This window comes from Ambystoma mexicanum, chromosome 9 (assembly GCF_040938575.1).
Source record: "Ambystoma mexicanum isolate Mex_15411 chromosome 9, UKY_AmexF1_1, whole genome shotgun sequence".
Lineage (NCBI taxonomy): Eukaryota > Metazoa > Chordata > Amphibia > Caudata > Ambystomatidae > Ambystoma > Ambystoma mexicanum.
Genome location: NC_090931.1, coordinates 303579974 through 303601116, shown reverse-complemented (window position 1 = coordinate 303601116; position 21143 = coordinate 303579974).

Genomic DNA, 21143 nt, shown 5'->3' with positions numbered 1-21143 from the left:
GGATCTCACTAAAATCGCTTGCCCTGATTTACAAATGTATGAACAACCAGGCCCCCATCTATCTTTCCTCACAGATCACGCAGTATACCCCACCTCGATCTCTAAGGTCTTCCCTTGGCCAGAGCCTACTGATCAACATATACAAGCTCCAAACAACCAGCGGGTCCAGCTTCCCAGTACTGGCAGCCAAACTGTGGAACTCTGTCCCTCTTACTATCAGAAACCTGCCTTCCCTGAACTTATTCAAACACAAAGCCAAACTCTGGCTAGTCATCTCAGATGCCCAAGTCTCACTTTGAAAAATCTGATTACCTATGTATTTCTGTCTATACTTCTAATGTGTTCTGATTCCATTGTTCAATTCAAAATGTTATTTGAAATATCATACTGTTATGTAACCACTGCCTCAAAGATATGCGCCCGGTACCCTTCGGGCCTGGTTTGCGCTATACAAATAAATAAAATAAAAATACAGGTCAGATACAAAAATAAAAGCAACACGTGTGGGGGTCCATAGAAATACAAGGAAAGGTGCAGTAAAGAGGAATGTTTCCTCCTTGGTTTAACCCAATGTACCTATCAAAAGAATCAGTAAGAATACTATTGAGTCCCAGTCTTATGGTCTCTAGTAGTGTTGCCGTGATTGATCGTCTTTAACAGGCCCCTTGGTATCCCCCATTTGTGTAGCTTTGAGCATAGCAAATTATGCTGGACTGTGTGAAATGCAGCACTGAAGTCAAAGAAGGCTGCCTAGACAATTTGCTTATTGGTACTTTTTGCCTGTTAAATGATGGTCATCAGGGCCATGATGGTAGTCCCTGTTCATGACCCCTTCCTGAAGTACATCTGATTATTTGGAAGTATGGTGAAAGTATCAGTCCATGCCATAACTTCATTTAATAAGACCCTAAAAATGTTTGAGTGATTCTATTTGAAAATCTCAATGAGCTGTTGCCACGTTTGGAGTATCCATTGAACAGGCCATAAGCCATCCACGATTTGACTGTCTTACCCTTACATCTTTAAATGTGTTGCTGCAGTGGTACATTGTTGTTAATTGTTTTTTAATCCCTTCCAAGAGTTGTGGCTTTAGCCACCGCCAGATCATAACTGTAACTATGAAATGCCTCCTCCATACAGCCATTGACATTACTTGGTCTTTTCCTAGCACTGATAGATTTCATCCGGGTCAAGAAAATGTTAATTGATAAATCATTGGATTATGTATAGTCCCATCATGTATTGGTGTACTACCGACTTTCTGTGCCATCTAGTCCGCTATCGCAATATTAATAGAGTGCCACTTAATACGGTTGGCCCCTTGATTGATTTCAGCCATAACAGCCCTATCTTTGTTTATTGGTCTAGGTTCATAAGTGAGCCAACTAGCTGTAACTAGCTGTAACTGGATAATGGTCACTATCTTCTCTAGGGATGATCTCTAGTTCAAATAGGTACTGGATTGCATGCCCCCTACCCCAGTAAAGTGAATGCTTCCACCACTGCCCCTGGCGTCCACATTGCCACCCACCATTTAACTTGTTATCATATAACCAAACCATAGATCCATTAATTCTACTAGAGATTTCCCAGTAAACCTGTTTCAAGTTTGTACCTAAACTATGCTACCTATGTGCAATGCCTCCAGCGCATAGCCTGCACTCATGCCCAGTATATGAGGAGCACACCAGGCCTGACATGTTCTGAGATCCTAGCCCAGGACACGGAAATAAGCATTTATAATTTGGTAATGTGACATTTGGACATACTGCTCTTTTCTCTCAGCCAAAACTGCGATTTTATTCAGGCAAATCACAACGAGTGTGGTCCCAAAATAGCCCAGCTATGTTGGCGATAAGGCCGAGCATGGCGAGGTCGCTCACTTTACTACTGACTGTATTCTAGTCATTCCAGATGGTTTATCGTCCCTCTCATGCATGCTCTGTCCACAAGGTCTTTGTGCAGCTTGCGCTTTTAATAGGAGTGTATGTTCTTAGGCATGCACCATTATCAGAGTATTAGTCCCAAAGGACTGGGTACCGTGTGGAAAGTGAACAGCCAGAGGAGCCGTGTGGTTGTTTCACCCACTTGAGGATACATGTGTCTTCCCGGTTATAACAATGTTGCATTGTATTCTGGGGCTTGTAGGCCTACCTTTCTAATGGGGAAATCAGGAATGCTGCAGTATTTGTTGCTGAACATGCATCTCCACATTTGAATATGGCATGTATGTGACTAACTTTGAAAGTGATAGACATGTGTTTCTGTGCAATGGCTGTCCATCTATTGAATCTATTGACTTATTTAAGTTTTCCTACACACGTGTTCCCAAGTGTTCCCACCAATAGTGCTCCCACAGACTGCTCTTCTGACATCCACCCCAACCCACACTGCAACCATCAAGGGCACTTTGCAATTGCATTTCATCCTAAATAGACAAGAACGGGTTCCCTTAAAGGTGCATATCTCCCCCCACCCCCCTCACACCACCACCACCATAGTATGTTGTCACTGCAAAAGGGAAAACATGTGTTTTAATTGAACTGTTGTTTTTAAAGTAGTTCCCCATGTAATGAGATGGAGCTCCATCACAGTGACTTGCCATATGCTAAATGCTTCTTTGTGTTAAATGCGATACTCCTGGAACATAAAACCCATGAGCAGATTCGGACAAGGGTATCAGTCCGTAAAGAACTGTTAGTTTGAGGAATGCCGGCAGCCTAAACTCGTACAGCCCACTTCCCTGCCCCACCCGCCCCTTTCTAGACGACCAATGCTTATGGCGGGAACTGGCGAAGAAGCTTGGAAGTAGTCCTTCAACGGGTTTAAAATGGCCAAGTTCACGTCCAAACTCCAAATGATAGTCTTTTTTTCTTTTAGTCTACAGCCTTTCTTGTTGTCGATCTAATGATTTGTTTCTTGGCATGCACATAATCTGGGACATTTTGCCTTGTTAAATCATCTCCTATTTCTTCTTTTTAATTTTCCTGTTCATTTTGGTAATTCGTACAGTAAGAATTTCAATAACTTAGCTGTTGTGGCACAAACTCTCCCGGGCCATTGCAAGAGAATGGTGTCTTGCATAATTACTGTTAATGGTTACTATAACACTTAAATTATAGACGTATTCCAAGAGCTACCGGTACTGTAGGTTCAAGTCTGAACATATTTGCCAAGACCTAGTCCATTGATGGCACTGAGCCCCAAATGGCAGCCGCAAGATTCTCCACTGGATGCATCATGCCATGTACCTATGTGAATTTTGTTAATTGACTGTTGTTGGGAAGTTATGTTCTTACCATGAAAAGTAAAAAAAATTGACGAGGGTAACACTTCTTCATCTCGCACCCATCCCCTCATCTGTCTCCTACCCCCTCATGCCAACAAGTGCCTCCAGGGAAGAGGGCAATTAAGCAGTAAGCCCTGGGCTTTACCGGACTCGGTAATGCCCCTGCAGCGAGGGGCTTATTGCTATTAGTACCCCAGCCCACAAGACTGGGATACTAATAGCATTGTTTTTCTGTTCCAAAACGCTCCAGTGTTTCAGAACAGAAAAAGAAAGTTTAAAAAAATGGCTGCCAGGGAAGGGAAAACAGAGTCGCTTCTCCCTTTCCATGGCGCCCATTGAATAAAATGGAAAAAATGTAAACCAAAAAATGGCCGCCATGGAAAGGAGAGAAGGGACTACGTGTAGTCTCTTCTTTCTTTCCCTGATGGCCTGTCATGAATCGGGAGCAGACGCGCCGGGGACAGAAGTGTTCCCGGCACATCCGTTCCCGAAATGGAGCAAAAAGAAGGTAAATGGGGTTGGGAGGGTGGTTGCGTCTGTTCCTGAAATGGAGCAAAAAGAAGGTAAGTGGGGTTGGGAGGGTAGGGAGGGGATTGTTTGTATTGGGGGAAGGGGGAGGGAAAACACTCTCCCCCACCCCCCACCCCCTTGCCGGGGAAAAGAAGGAACGTTGAGGGGCGAAGGATTCCAGGGATTCTCTGTCGAGTAATGCCCTGGCGAGGGCCAATGAGATTGCATGTTCCCTCGGGTACTAATTCTATTTATTACAGAAGGTAAGTTACTGTGTTCTATTGTCACTCCTTCCCTGCTTAAAATGTGTACACCTTCTATGTGCATTTGGAGAGTTGGCTATGACGGTACAATACTATATGCATGCTGTCTTCATCCAGGGCAGATTATGAACACACGAATGTGATAGGGCCATTCAAAACACATTTAGATGTTTTATAAAAACCAAATAGTTTTTAGCTACCCACCAAGCGCCTTGTTTAGCAAGGCACTCTTATTTCTGAGGCAATCATCTGCTTTGGTCTAATGTTGCCTCTTACAAAAAGTCCCATGCATTTCCGTTGAATCACCTTTGCAATAAACCTTCATCCACCTTCATTTACATCGACATAAATCGGATCACCACCCAAAAACATAGAATTTTGCCATCTTTTTGTAATCTCTGTACTGTGCCAACTGCTATACCATGTCTATGATATTCACATGTCATGTTAATTGTCTTATGTTGTAAAGCCTGCAGCTACTTTTGCTAGACCTAGTACTCCGAATGTCTTGGTGGAGACCCTGCTGGCCAATCCACTGGACCACACTTTAAAGTGTCAGAAAGAGCATAGCCATTGAAACCTGCCCACTTTGATGGAGCAGAGTTAATTGAAGTCCCGATGGCTACCAGAAATTTAGCAGTAGCGTGCTTCAAATAGTTTAATTTGGAAGCTTAGAAAAGGGCCCAGCACCTGCAAGACTGCCCCAGACCCATATCCTGCATGCAGAGGATGTAAACTAAACTGTGCAGCCAAAAGTGCCACTTGCCCCGCCTAAGGAACTCTTAAGAGGCTGTCTAGAAGCCAGGGCGATGGCACCACAGATCAATCATCAGGGCAAATCATGGGGCTCACTGACATGGGGGGGTCACTACTATTGATATACATTTTATCAGCGATGAAGACCTGGGAAGGTCGAACTCATGGCTTCTACTATAGCTTCCACCACTTCAACCCGACAATCAATAAATATCCCTGCCGCCTCGGCAGGTTGTCGTCTTCTCCCCACCTTTGGCTGTCATCCCTATAGTGCCCCCTCCCTGTGAGAAAGTCACATGGTCTGGGCTGACTGATGGAGTTTGAGAAGGCCTGGGGACCACCACTCCCCGTGTAAGGCAGTGCCTAGGGAAGGCAATAGATGGGCCCCCAGGTTCCATAGCAGACAAGGAAATAATGTACTTATATTAAAGTCTTGGGGTTTCCAAGACCAAAAAGGGAGGAGACCGAATAAAGATGGAGACAAAGTAAAATGAGAATAGATCAAGGCCATCTGTTGGCCAAAGGGAGGAGGGGAAAGTTGAAACCACCCTTCCCTCATTTGGGTTTCCCAGGAGCCATGAGATCCTGGTCAAGCACAGACTTCCAGCTTATTTAAGAAGGCCTAGAACTGGTGGTTATTCCTATCCCATTATTCGCACCCACCTGCTACAATTTATCACCCGCCAGGCATGTCAATAGTCATGGCTGCCAAAAAACAGAAATTTGCAATAGCCAACACGTATCTCCTGACTTTCATCTACAAAATGTGTTCAAATGTAATCATCATTGAGCTTCACTAGAGAATGAACTTGTAATAGTGGAGCCCTCCTGAAAGATTTGGTCTCCCTATGCTCAGCTGGACAACTTTCTGCAGTGGTTTGATGCTAGAGAAACATCAGGAAACGTCTCTGTTGAGGTGGGCAAAGGCACAAGAGGTGTGTCGGCTGAATTGACAGGTAGGCCCTTTAAGTGAGGTAGCGCTCTAATGGATTGATGGGGATGCAGAATTTACTCTTGCACCATTAATAAGACCGACTCAGGAAGCTGGCAAAACGTAGCTGTTTTATTTGCAATTGTCTAAAACAGGGAGTACAATGGACATCAACAGACGTTCGGTCAAGTCTCAACATTTTACATGGAAAAAATACACATTTGTAGCAACAACTTGTCATTGACGTCATACTATGTGGCAAAATAAGAACACCTACTTGGGGTTGTGGTTGGTCTATGGGGGAACATATAGGTATACTTTCTATGAGGGATAGGATTGTGATTGGATCCCTAGAGTCAGGTGGACAACTATGCCCACCCCTAGTGCACGTCATCTTCATTGTCATCAAATACACAATGTTCAATTGACTTAAAATGAAGGGGGCACTTTGCTACATGGCCCTCTGCAATTGGTTGGCAAGCTTGTACCCTTCTGGAATATTCCTCATGCTAGCAGCAATCAAGCTGATACCCCAGGTGCTTGTGGGTGGACTTGACCATGCCTTCCCACCCAATTACCCCATCATCACTCGTGCTGTCTGCAATTCGAATTCACTTTGACCTCGGCCTTGCAAAGTATCACTGCACCTGAGAATAGAAGGGAGTGTGAGCATGTTCTTATCTTCAGCCTCGATGTAGCTTGCCAAAACTTTATTTTCATCTACACCACGTGACAGGAGACCGTGTTTTAGCTCCTTTTTCGCAATTAATACGATTAAATAAATAAGACTTGGTACTCGTGTTTTTCCATTGCACCTCAACAAAAGCTTGCCTCACTTTTCACGTTCATTGTATCTTCTCGAATAGATAACCAGTTTCTTGGCTGCGTCAAGCCTTGACACTGGGCCCGACAAGCCTTCTCGAGTCTTCCTCCATAGTCCGCCGTCTTTCATTGATATGCCACACTTTCAGCCCTTTTTGCTCATGGGGTCCTAGTTTGCTTAAAATACGACGTGGAACATCCAGATTCTATACACACATATATTACACGGCCACTGTAGTGGCTGTGTAGTTATGGTTAAGTTGCTGTTTCCATAGGAAGAGCACTTTTTGGGCGGCTTATAACTTTGCTCCCCCTGGACGAATCCTCACCAAACTTTGCAAAAAAAAAGTATATGGGCCACTCTGAATTTTTTGCAAAGTTTGGAGATGTTTTGTCCAGGGGGCAAAAGTTGTAGGGTGGGGGGTCCCAAAATGTCTTTTTTTCCCCCATAGACTGAATGGGGGAAAACCTTTGCGCACGGCTACAGTTCAAACCGCTGGACGGATTTTCACGAAATCTGCAGCAGGTACAGGGGTTTGGTCCAGAAAGCGTGGTTTTGTAAATTTGGTGACCTTCCGTGCAGTACTTTTCTTTAAAATTATCAAAAAGTAGGTCTGAAAAAATTAGTGATATCTATGTCTGCTTCGCGGTCACACTTCCCTGTTCGGTCCACAGACAAGATACTGATTGGCTAAGGGGCTGGCGTCATGACCGAGGACACGCAACGTCTGCCCATTGGCTTCTGCGAGACGTGTTCTGCGTCAATTGTTTGGATGCGGCCGACATCTTGGATTTGCCGAAAGCAGAGCAAGAACCAGTGCACATATGTTTTGCTGTGTCACAGACCGTTGGGAAAGCTTCAGCGTGTAAGACCTGGGTGATCAATGCATTTGTTCTGGGGGTCGGTCTTCATGATGTACTTTCCATGGACAGCTTGTATGCACAGAAAATGAGGGGTGTAATAACGATAGTACTTCAGTCCATGAAGTGGACAGGAAACTTCTAACTGTTGAAAGCACACGCGTAGTGGTAGCCAACATTGAAATTGACAACATTCCGTGATTGCATTACTTTTGCCGATGCCTATTATTATATTCATTAGTGCGCCGCCATGGGTGTCACATGCTACAGTGGTTGTGGCCAGGGCCTAGAGTCTTGGATGCATGGCCGTCGGCCGAAGGCCTTACTTCCAAGACTGTAGGCCCTGGCCACAACCACCGCACCATGTCACACCCATGGATACACCCGCAGTATTGTGTTTCGATTGGCAAGTTGTGGGGAGTGCGTGCAGTCTTGGGTGCATGGCCAGAGGCCATGCACCCAAGAACAAAGTTATAAGTACTAGACGTGGAAGCCACTGTACACCCATCGCATGTAAGATCTATGGACATACAGCTAGGTGTGAAGCCTCTGGCTAGAAGCACTGAAGGATACCACACCTATAGAAAAACCCCCACTACCACACATCAGTGAGGTGGTTGTGGGGAGACTCTGTAGTGTTGGGAGCATGGCCGAAGACCATGCCCCCAATAACACACTTATACATTCTTCATGATGTATTTTCTATGGCTTCCTTGTACGCACAGAAAATGAGGGGTCCAATAAGGGCAGTATTTCAGTCCGTGCAGTACACGGGGAACTTGTAACAGTTATAAGGACACGTGTGGTGTTAGGGAACATTGAAATTGACACCATGCCGTAATTGCAATACTTTTTCCTATGGTTATTGTATTCATCAGTATGCCGTCATTGGTGGCACATGCTACGGTGGTTGTGGCCAGGGCCTAGAGTCTTGGATGCATGGCCGTCGGCCGAAGGCCTTACTTCCAAAACTCTAGGCCCTGGCCACCAATACTTCAGCATGTCACACCCATGAATACCCCCTTACTAATGCGTATCGATTGCCTGGTTGTGGGGAGTGTGTGTACTCTTGGGTGCAAGGCTGAATGCCATGCCCCCAACAACAAAGCTATAACCTCTTCACTTACAAGCCCACATGGGTTTCATGTAGTGCGGTGGTTGTGGACAAGATGTGTTCTTTTTGGTGCATGGTTGCAGGCTGTATGCCATACACCCAAGCATGCACCCAACAGGAAACTTGTAAACACTGCAGTTATAAGACTCTTCACAATTATATATTGAAATGTACGGCCATACACCTACAATTTGGTTCCATGTAATAATGTTGCCACAAAAATCTCGCCATGCAAAAATATCGCTGAAAAATGGCTGTTTTTTGTGGTGACATTATTGCATGGAACATGCGGGGGGCAACCCCCAAACTTTTTTTTTTCTTATTTTTTTGCCCCTGTCCCCATATATATGGTCACCCAAATAATATCGCCACAACCTTTTCCCGGCGATATTATTTACGGCGACCATATATATGGGGATAATATTACCTGATACCTACAATTTTAGGCTCTGTGCACAAACAGTGCAGCATTTCAGAGCTACAGAGACACCCTTAGTAGTGAACATCAGTCAGGTGGCTGTGGGGAGAGTCTGCAGTCATGAGTGCATGGGCGCAGGCCATGCACCCAACAGCACAGTTATGTCGTGTACTTACAAGGCACAATGGGTACGATATGGTGTGGTACTGCATCAATCGGACGGCTGTGGGGAGGGGCTGCAATCATGGGTGCATGGCCAAAGGCCATGCCCCCAAAAGTACATTTGTTCGTAGTGTACTTATATGCCACAATGGATGTCCTATGGTGTGGTAGTAGTGGCCAGGGTGCAGAGAATTTGAACAAAGTAATAAGCAGTGCAGTTGTAAGTAACTATGCATTTTAAATACTGTATACCCATACATTCATAATGCTATGGCCTCAATCTCACCTCTGTAGCCTGTGGCTACAAACTACTGGACCATATCACAGCTATTGGTACTTCATTAAGATTGCATGCGGGGAGGGCGTAGCGTTTTGGGAGCATGGCCAAAATGCCAAAGGCCATGCTCCCAAAACCAAGTTTGTACATAGTACAATGACAAGGCACAATGGTTCAGATATGCTGCGTTGTTTCTAGCCAGGACCCAGACTCTTGATTGCATGCCCAAAGGCCATGCACCCAAGACTGAAGTCATAAGCAGTGGAGTTACAAGTGAATATGGGTGTGGTGTAATGCGCTTGTTGTGTGGACGCCCTGGTGTCTTGCCTGCATGGCTGCAGATGATGGTCCGAAAAGTACATTTATAAGTAGCTAATTTACAAGGACCATGGTTTTGATGTGCAGTGATGGTTGTGGCTAGGACCTATACTTCTTGTACCTTGGTCGTAAGGCGTACATGGTAGGTTACACACCGAAAATGCAAGGGCCAGCCTACAGGCACTGCAGCATATTAGTACCATAGATTAGACGTGTTGATTTGCATGTGTAGAAAATGACTGCCAATATACTTACTCCTTACTTTGTTCAGAATCCACATACAATTTTTAAATGGTTATCGTACTTGGCGGAAGTATCCCTTTTCCCATTTCTGTGATAAAAGAAACAGGTATGTTAGTCTTTGGATTTTTTGAAAATGTACTACATTGCTTAATAGACAGTTTACCTTTTTTGTTTACCCTCATATTTAGTTTACAAATCAGTGTACTGTGTATTGCGCTCTGTTTCTGTGTTTGCTTTTCTAATCCTTGGGTCTGGGGAAAAAAAATCCTTGTCGGATTAAAAAAAACCTTCATTTACTATGGTACTAACTGCTTCCTTGTTTCCTTTGAGTGTTTCCTTCATCTTTCCGATTAATGTTATGTTTGTTGCCTTCCTGCCGATTTTTACCAACAGTTAAATACCTGTAGGCGTATTCTACCTGTGCATTTGTTCCCAACGATCTGTGATATTCATTTCTTTGTGTCATTCTTACATCCTCTTGGGTAGTTAGATACCTGTTGGTGTATTCTAACTGTAGTCTTTCACTTAATTTCTTTTGAAAATCTTGAAGTACACATTATTTCGTAAATTTTGGCTTTAAGAACATTAAATACGCATGTGTAAGATTAGGTGGCAATCTCTGCTTCAGAATAATGGTGCTATCATTACATTCGAACCATCCACAATTCTTTTTAATGTATGCAGTGTAGTGACCTGCATTGGTTGTAGCTCCTGCATGGTAGATTCTACCTACTGTTGTAAAGGTTTTCTTTCCAAGTGACACTTGACTGTGTGTGAATCCAGTCAGTTTGCAGTTGTTTTTGGTGCCATCTGCATTATAACGTAGAAGCATATGTATTATGTAGGCACTTTGTGATCGTATCAGTAAGGTGCAGCGATTGTCTGAATTGCAAATAGTACATAATCTGCCATGGTTTGCATTTTGTACAAGTTGCTGAAATGCAATGCTCTCACAATTTGGTATGGAAACATACACAAATCGCTCATTTGAGATTTCTTCCTGTATCATCTTGCTACAGAGAGTGCATGTATGTTTCCACATGTACGAAATCTGGAAGATTTCATTTACAGGTATGCTTTTGTTTTCCAATACTAATAGTATGTACTGTGGAGGTAAATATTGTTAACAATTGGTGGCAATTGAAATAGAATATTCATTGCTACATTTGCATAGTAACTTAGCCCACTTTCATTTGCAAATTTGAATGGTCAAGCAAGTTCTGTATCTGGGTGCATTTTTCGTAATTTCTGTTGCTTCTTTGCCGACGTCCCTGGTTTACATTCCCTAATAGGTTCTTCTATGTTTGCGGTAATTGATGAAACTTTAGCTTCTTTTCTTTTCTTTCCGGAATTTGCTGTTGCATTTCTGTTTCATTTAGTTTTCTTTTACCACGTTTTACATTATCTGGAACCGGGTATTGTTTCAGATGAGGGGTGTACAGTGAACGCAATCTATTGTATTCTAGAATGCAAGGAATATCAGCTTTGACTTTACTTGCAGCAAAGTTCATTAGCAATAGACCGTCAAGTGTAAGTAAGCGTGATAATGCTATGTAGCTCATGCCTTCCTTAAAGACTGTGTTTCCTATATCTATCAATGCTTTGTCTAGGGTAAGACCTTGGGATTTATGAATGGTAACTGCATATGCAAGAGTTGGAGAAAATTGCTCTCTACGTACATACATGTCTTTGAAGAGAAGGAATCGAGCAATTGAGCGCCCTATCCTTTTCACTTCTGAAACTTTATCAAAGCGAATATTGACAAACTGAATGTTGCTATCAAGTGGGTGTGATTGAAAGCCAACAACTGTGCCAAGTGCTCCATTAACTAGCCCTTGCTCTACGTCAAGGTTACGTTTAAGCATTACTCTACAATTTAAGGATAATTTCAATATTTTTTCCAACCCAGCTGTGTTGGAGATTGAATTTTATAAACTATTTACAGGCCGATTCATGGAATAAATGTACGCCGAAAGTTCCGGCGTAGAGGTGCCAAAACGTGCGAATCGCAGTGCAAGTGCGAAAATCGCAGGGAACCCAGCGCACATCGATTCATGGAAGTCCGTGCGCGAGAAAAATATTGGATGTGCGCTGAAAAAGTGCGCGGCGCACGCCAGCGCACAGGTCATCCAACGGCGTGCGCCATGGCCACAGCGAAATCGCACATAGCGCGGCGCACATAACAAAAGTAGGTGGAACACGGGGCGTAACACTCGGAATGGGGAACAACGCGTGAAAATATGGGCGTCACGGGGGAAGTACAGGAGGCAAGTGCGCAAAACGCCCACACACTCGCCTACAACTCGTATTCATGGAATTGAATAGGGCAAACCAGCGCACGGGCAAAGACGCGCACAGGGCCAAACAAGTCCGCCACAAGAAAGCAGGCGCTAGCGTCCCTGCGCCTGAAATAAATGTGCACCAAAATGTGCGCTAACAAAAAGCACCTATATACAGCTATGATGAACGATCCATACTGTGGCCCTCTAGGACAATTGAGGTGCAAAGGGGTACCGACAAACACGGACACCTGCTGTGTGAAAAATAGCGTGTGTGTGTATTTCGGGGTGCGCGGGAAGTTCCACACACGATTGGCCTGGGTAGGTGTATTTCGGGGTGCACAGGAAGTTCCACACGCGATTGTCCTTGGTACGTGTATTTCGGGGTGCGCGTGAAGTTCCACACGCGATTTCTGCAGGGTATGTGTATTTCGGGGTGCGCGTGAAGTTCCACACGCGAATCCAGCAGCCTACGTGTATTTCGGGGGTGCCAGGGAGTACTACACGTGAATTGGCCGTGTGGGTCCTCCCAGGTGTTCCCTCTACACCCTCCACGGCCCCTGCAGGCGGCCCACACCACAGGGGACTACCCTGCACCCCTGCACATGTCCCGCAGGCAGCCCATCCACCATGGGCATGCCCCCCAGCCAACCCACATGTCACCTTGCACTACTGCCCACCAACGCATGTCTCCCAGCACCCCCACCCCCCAGCATCCAGGGGCACCCTCCACCAGGCCCCCACTCATGTCCAACTCATGTCTCCCTGCACCCCCACCCCCCAGCAGTCAGGGGCACCCTCCACCAGGCCCCCACTCATGTCTCCCAGCACCCCCACACCCCAGCAGTACGATTGTCCTGGGTACGTGTATTTCAGGGGTGCGCGGGTAGGCTTACACGCGATTTCAGCAGGGTACGTGTATTACGGGTCCGCGTGAACTTCCACACGCGACTGGGCCTGGGAGAGTGGGGTACGTGTATTCCTGACGTCGGCGGGAATATTTACACGCAACTGGGCCTGGGAGAGCGTGTTACGTGTATTCCTGAGGTGGGCGGGAAGATTTACACGGTCGCCTACAACTCGCCAAAAAAAAGGTCCAATCCGGAAACACGTACGCCAGCATGAAGCAGGCCCACGTCCCGCGCAGCATAAAAGTGTGCGCAAACAAGCTCAGACACCAGAAGGAATATACCGTTCCTAGCAGCAGTGGCCGTGGGATACCGGAGGAGGAGGAGGAGGAGGATAGTCAGGGCCAGAATCTTTACACCCAGAACCAGCCTTTTTGGTATGCCTGATGACCAGGTGTATGGGAGGTACAGGTTTCCACCTCACATAATACTCGACCTGGTCAGTGAGTGAGAGGATGACCTCACATCACCCACCCTGTGCTCCGAAGCCCTCATCCCCCTGGAGAAGGTCCTCAATGTACTGCACTTCTTGGCTACCGGATCATTTCAGCGGACACGTGCCATAGTGGGGGGGGGGGGTGTCACAGGCCACGCAGTCACGGTGCCTACACCAGGTGTCGGCCATCATCACTGCACACCCATCAGTCCGCAGGCACATATACCTGCCCAGAACACTTGCAGAAAGGCAGACTGTCAGCCAGGATTTCTACGGGGTGGCACAATTCCCCAAAGTGCTAGGTGCCATTGATTGCACCCATGTGGCTCTACGTCCCCCCAGGGCATCTGGGCACATCTATAGAAACCGCAAGCACTGGCATTCCATCAACGTCCAGGTAGTATGTGATGCCAAGGGAATCATCACCTCAGTATATGCCAACTATCCAGGGTCCACCCACGACAGCTTAATTTACAGGATGTCAACCCTAAACCGGGACATGGAAGCTGGGCGGCATGGCGATGCATGGCTGCTTGGTGAGTATAAATGCCACAGCACACCCATGCATGACAAATACAGAGTAATGTCACTACCCCACTAATGATCCCCATCACCACCTCCCCAGGGGACAGTGCCTACCCTCTGAGCACCCACATGATGACGCCAATTCGGAACCCCATCACGCCTCCCGAGGTAAGATAGAACACAGCCCATATTGCAACCCGGGGCATAGTGGAGCGCACATTCGGAGTGCTCAAGTCACGCTTTCACTCCCTTGACCGTTCTGGCGGGCAGCTGTTATACGCTCCCCAGTAGTGTGCAGGATCATAGTGGCAGCATGTGTCCTGCACAATATTGCAACACGCCGGGGCCTGGCTGTGGACATGTTGGTGCCCCCACATCCCTAATCACATGCACGCCCGCTGCGCATGGGAGGGGAAAGGGCACGGGGTGAGGCAGCCCGTATGCAGCTGGTGGCTAATTACTTCACATAGAAATCACACCCCTGTGGAGTTCACACAGCCCTGGCACATACCATCTGACAATCAATGATGACTCAATCTGACAATTATGATGAATGAAGGGACAGTCAACTGTCAGAACCATAGCAGCCTGAGATTGTTCACCTGGAAGTGTCACAATGTGTGCATCCGTGCCTACACAAACACCACCAATGCAGTGTCATCAAAAGACACAGTTCTATGCAGCAAAAATTAATACCCACTTGAAAAATACAACATGAGAACAGTGCCATGTCACCCAACCCCTCCCCGGCACCGCCACACAACACACCATGGCATGTCATGCTATGTGAGAGCAAACAAATTAATCCCCACAACATGACACAAGTGTCACAAAGTACAGTGTCCCTAATGGAAACTGGCCACACATGAAATCCTCACAGTAATGCAGGACCAACAACACACATTACCAAATATTTAGCAATAATACTAATCACCTACACAACCTCCAACCTACCATAAACATGACAGTACGGATTTAAAAAATTGGTAGTCTCACTACCTGATAATGCCAGCACTTCGACCACTTCCAACTGTACAGTGTTAGCGCCACGCAAAAGTGTAGGTGCACTGCTTACAACATGGACTCAATTTCCAAAGTAGACCGCCTTGTGAAGACATGAGGAATGGACCTGCAAATTAGGAGGATGAGATGGATGCAGAGGCACATATCAATACACCATACAATGTGCAATACAACAACAATATGCACTAGGAATGTATACACAGTATTGACTACAGACTGCCCACACAGCAAATGGGAGTCCAACGTCACTGTGTAAGTCAATGTCACTTGGGCACACCCTTTGCAAGCCTATGGAAACGGGAAGCAGGAGGGGTGTGTCACCCAAACCCAAGCATCTAACCCAAATTCAGGACAAGCCTGCATGTGCCCAGCCACAATACACCGTATGCCCACGGGAGCCACACAAGGCAACACACTGTAAAAAAAAAAAAATCAAAAATGGCCATGTGGGGGTGGGTGAGGCCACCCAGGAGGTCCGAGGACAGGGTGCACACCAAAACCCACCTGTGTGGATTTTGGGAAAAAAAACACCTCCATGGGCTCATGGCCTGCATGGCTACCGTATTGTGAGAGAATCGCTGCTGTCGCTCTCCTCACCCTCTGCAGCTGCATCAGAAGGTGGTGGCACTATGGGAGGCAGCCCATGCAAAGCCCTAGTCTGGTCCTCCATGGCAGCAAGCATGCGGGTGTGGAAGGTCTGGTTCTGGAGGATAATCGTGTGGAGGTCCCCATGCAACAACTCACGGGATGCCCGGACCTCCTCCCTAGTTGCCTGCATCTCAGCTGAGAGCGAACGTGTGAGCCGCTCCAGCTGCTGTTCTGTCCTCGTGTCAGTTAAAGCCTCAAGCTCAACAAGAGATACCCTGAGCTGACGGAGTTCCACCCTCAGAGCTTCCCTGTGGCCCTGGGACTCAATAGAAATGGCTTCCCGCAGAGTCTCCAGTGCCACCCGTCTGTCCCTGTTGGACGCCAACATGTCCTCCCTGTGTGACTGGCAAATGGAGTCTGTTGCCTGCTGTAGTTGTTCCATCAGCTTTTCTTGGGGGACAATGGAAGTGGCCACCCTATCCATGGCCTGAGCCATCATCTCAGATGATGCTGCCTGTTGGTTTGCCATACCGTATATGGATTGCTCCCATGCGGTATTGCCAGGTGGCGTACGGCTACCGCGTCGGCGGGCACCACACCTGTCTGGGGCAAGGCGAACTGCGCCCAGCTGTGGCGGCACTGCCTGAGGCTGCAGGACTGCATTCCCCCTCTGATCTGCTGGCCAGGAACAGGATCAGATGTTGCGGAGTGTGACCCTGCATCCGTAACCACCAAAGGGGGACCTACCAACACTGACATCCCCATTGAGGGTTCTACCCCTGGTGCAGGTGGGTTGGACAGTACAGAATCCCTCCCAGAAACACTTACCTGCGACCGCACATAGGTCTCATCATCCGAATCGACACCTGAATAGAGCTCGGGGGAGGTGCACCCAGAGACACCCCTTGAGATAATGGTCTGCAGCAAGTGTGGGTTCTCACCGACCACCACACCACGTCCCTCGCAGGTGCCCGGTCGGGCCTGAGACCCCTCCTGGGTCTGCACCATCTCCACAACCCCAGCAGTATCAAGTGCGTCATCCCCTGCAAAGACATGAAAGAAAAGAAATGGGAACAGGCATTAGCACCATGGCACACAATTAGGGCTGAGAAGCAACAGAACCAGTACTTCATTGACACATGTCCCACATGACTATAACCCTCCCATGCATGAACCATCACTGCGTATGAAGGGGAGGCAAAAGGCACACATTGATGACACAAAGATGGAAGACCAGCACATTTGCTGCATGCTGGCTAGCAGTGCCATCGCACATTGGCCTGTGATTGGCATGTCCAATACACATACATGACACATGCCATCACACAGATGGCATGTACCATTGCCATGTCACACATGTGACAATAGGACTGAGAAATGCCTAGTGAAAGTCGTGGAATGCAAACAATAAGCCTGAATGAACACAGAATAATACGCAACAATGTTGTGGCAAGACGACACTTCAAGGGCAACTGGCATGAGGTTGGGCTAAATGTCTACTGTTGCCAGAAGGGATACTGCAATACCCAAATCCTGGTGCACAGAATGTATTGATTGAAGCACATGGGTGACCCAAACCACTCAGGCACACACACCCTCACCTGGCACTCAATCAGAAGCCCTCACACACACACACACACACCATGCACATGGATGACACACACATGCATGTGCACTCACCAGACAATGCCTCGTAATCTGGCATGTCTCCCACGCCTTGGATCTGTCCCTCCGTGACGTAGGTCCCAGCAACATACTCATGTGGAGTGAGTTCAATGTCCTCTGCTGGAGACCCACCTCCAGTCACTAGAGTAGCGGCATGACTTGAGGCCAGCTTTTTCTTTGCCCTGCGCTTCAGGTCATTCCAGCGCTTGTAGCAATCATTAGCTGTGCGCCTCACGAATCCAAGGGCACTTATGATGTCCGCGATGGTCTGCCAGTGTGCCAGACGTTGTGCAGGTGTGGTCTTGCATCCTGCAGTAATCACCATTTCGCTGTCATGGGCGGACACATACTCCACAAGTGCATCAAGTTCGGCTGATTGAAGCTGGGCTTCCTTGGAGGGCCGGACTGTGTAGCCGTGTCTGGGGCATCAGCCTGTACTGGACGAGCACTCTTCCTCTTCCGCTTGGAAGGTGGTGGGGATCCTGAGTGTCCTACGCCGCTCTGGACAATAAGGGCAGGAGCCCCGGTGGACTGTGGACTAGGAGTGCGGGAATGAACACTCACCATGGGACTTGGTGCAGGCATTAGCTGAAGTGTGATGTAGTCAGGGGGAACGTCAGTAGGATGGACTGGGACCGACACTGTCCTGGCTGGGAGAGTCAGAGCTGGGGTGGATGGAGCCGCAGCTGCCCCTGCAGCCTCCCCACCCTGCCTACTCGGGGCAGCAGATGACATAGCTGCCCCTGATCCACGTGGCCTGGTGACACCAACATGCACCGCCACATGTGGCCTAGACCTGCTGACCTGGAAGTCAGCCATGGAGTTACCCTGTGCCAGGTCTGGTGCCACAATGGGCTGGTCCAACAAGGGCTGAGCAGGGATGGTGTCAGCCACGTTACCCTCAACCCGGGGGGGGGGCATGGGTGTCCCTGACTGGTCACCCACACATGGGAGGCTAGGGGTACCCTGCAAGTCCCGGCCACGTCCCCTACCGTATCCACCACGCCCACTTCTTGAGGCTCGGCCACCTTTGCCACCCTTACCTCGTGCTCGCCTCCCAACCATGGCACTGATGTTGTTGTGCATATGGGAGTTGCAGTAAACTATTGTCCTGGGCAATTGGGGGTCAAAGGGGTAGGGTACTAGATGGAATTCGTACCCTAGTGCTCTAGCAAGGCTATATGTAACCCCTGGGGGAAGATGACGGGTCACGCAACGCACAGGCACCCCAAAAAAGGGAGATAATGTGCACGCAACCCCTCCTAGACCACGTGCGTGGAAAAATAAACCTGCACTACGCTGTGACACCCAGAAACACAAAAATGAACGTATACGTGTCACACGCAGCCTAGAATGACCTCTGAAGGGGTATGCGACACACGGGGCAAGCACAGATGTTAAATACGTGCGCGAATCACCGTCTGCCTGGAAAAATAGCGTGAAAAAGATACGCGTGTGCTCATTGGCAACACCTCCGCCAAAAGAAGAATTGTATGCTGTCTGAGGAGACAGGACAACAGAAGAAGTGAACGCTGTTTGAGGAAACAGGCCCAGGAAAAAGACAAAAAGAGAAAAAGCTGTCAGAGGTAACAGGGAGTACGAACTTGGAACGCCGTGAAGTAAATCGCGTGTGAACCGACAAGAAGTACAGATTTCACCTACTCGCTCTCCACGAAAAGCACGTACAAGGAAATGGCGTTCTACACATACCTTTTAAACATGCACACATGTCCAGCGTCACTTCCGCGTGTACACGCTAAGGCCCTATCCTCCAATTACACGAGCTGACACTCTGACGTGCAGTCATTGGACGTTTAACATGCACCCGTGTACAGGGAAACACCCGCGCACGCACGTCACAAACGCGCATACCTGCTGAGGCCCTTTCCACCAATTACATGCTATGACACTCTGACGTGCTTATTTTTTCTACGCGCCATGGAAAACGCACGTGCGCGTAACGTCATAGACGCGCCTACACGCTTGGGGGCCTTTGGGCCAATGAATTCGTGTACTTGTGCTGACGTGCTTACACGCTAAGGCCCTTTCCTCGAATTACACGCAGACGTGCTGGATTTTCACATGCCAAATCACTCCGTATCAAGCTGGCCACGTGTAAGCACACGGAAGACCACGCTCCTGCCCAGAAGGCTGAATTACTGCCCCCCAGAGCCTCGAGCACACTCCCACCTGCCATCTGCTGCTGCCTGGTTGCCTACTGCCCACGTGCCCTGCCATTTGCTGCCTGCACATCAGCCAGGGACATCTGGCACCACTGGCAACCCCCGGCCAGAGAGGCAGAGGGGCACCAGCTTCACTGCCACCGAAGTTTGTGTCCTGGTGGAGCAAGCCCTGGGGCAGTATGATGCCCTCTTTGGAAGTTTGTGCGCCGACAAGGAAGGACGGACTCGGATCTGGACGGACATCGTGACTGCCATCAACGTGGAGGGGGTGGCAGTCCGACTATTCCATCATGTCAAGAAGCGCTGGGAGGACTTCAGGTCCAGGACCCTCAACAAGGCCCGGCGCCTCTTGAAGGCAGCGGATGCTAAGGGGCACTGGGGCCACTTGCCAGAAGTTCAGATAAGGGTCCTGGAACGCATATCCCCAGCGCTCCACGTCCAGGTCCTTGAGAGGCAGACCCGTCTGGAGTCGAGCGGTAAGTGTACATGCATCCTGATTGTAAGCTGTGCGTGTGGTGGTGTGCCAGTAGTGTGCAGGTTGCACATGTGTATTAATGGGGCCAAGTAGGGGGGGGGTGTACAGGGCCGTGAGGCTAACACATGCGAGGGCTCTCATGTGTGAGACATGGATGGTGCTTGTGTGTGTAGGCTTGCATGCCAAATGCAGATGTATGGGCACACATGTTTGAATGAATGTGTATGTAAGTAGGCATGCTCGTGATGTCACACATGGATGTTGGTTTCAGCTACATGTATCTGCACTGTGTACATGTGCATGTGTGTGTATTTGACAAGGGGGCAACAGTGATGCAACATGGATGCATGTGACACCGGGATGTGGAAGACTGATTGGCAGAAGTGACATGGATGCCAATCTCAACACTGCAACAGTTGGCAGAGGTGTACACATGCATGCAAGTGTGGTGGTGTGTGTGCATGTGTAGTGCACTCCCTGTGTTGCATGTGATGTCTGGCTCACCTTTTCCTGCTCATGCTGTTGTATGTGTATGGATGGTGCTGGCTGTTGCGATATGGCTGTGGTATGGCTCATGTGTGCGAGTTGAAATGACATGTGTGTTGGCAATTGTGATGCCATGTCTGAGGTTTGCCAATGCCACTCATGTACAACTGTCATGTGTATATGTGTCCATTGTACAGTGCCCTGATGCCTGTGTTTTTTATTTCTCCCTGTCTGCAGCGTCAACTGATGAAGAGGGCAGAGAAGGTGCTGTGGAGCACAGCGGCAGGGATTGCATCGCCAGCCGGAGACGCAAGGCCCGGCTCCCCTCCCAGGTTGTCATCTCGTCGGGGAGTGAGGAGTCCGGTGCCGCAGCTGCCGGGGGGAGGTCCAAGAGGCGGAAGTCGGAGTTGGACTCCTCGGCAGCAGAAGGGGCAGCTGGGACCCCACAGGGCCCAACGGGGGAAGATGGCACGGAGTCATCCAGGTTGGTGGGGGGGTTTGGTGGTGGAGGAGGCCGTGCAAGCAACAGAGACGGGGTCTGGAGTTGGGGATTCCACTGGTGCTAGTGGTACAATGCAGGACCAGGGACAGGAGGCAGCACAGGCCGCCGC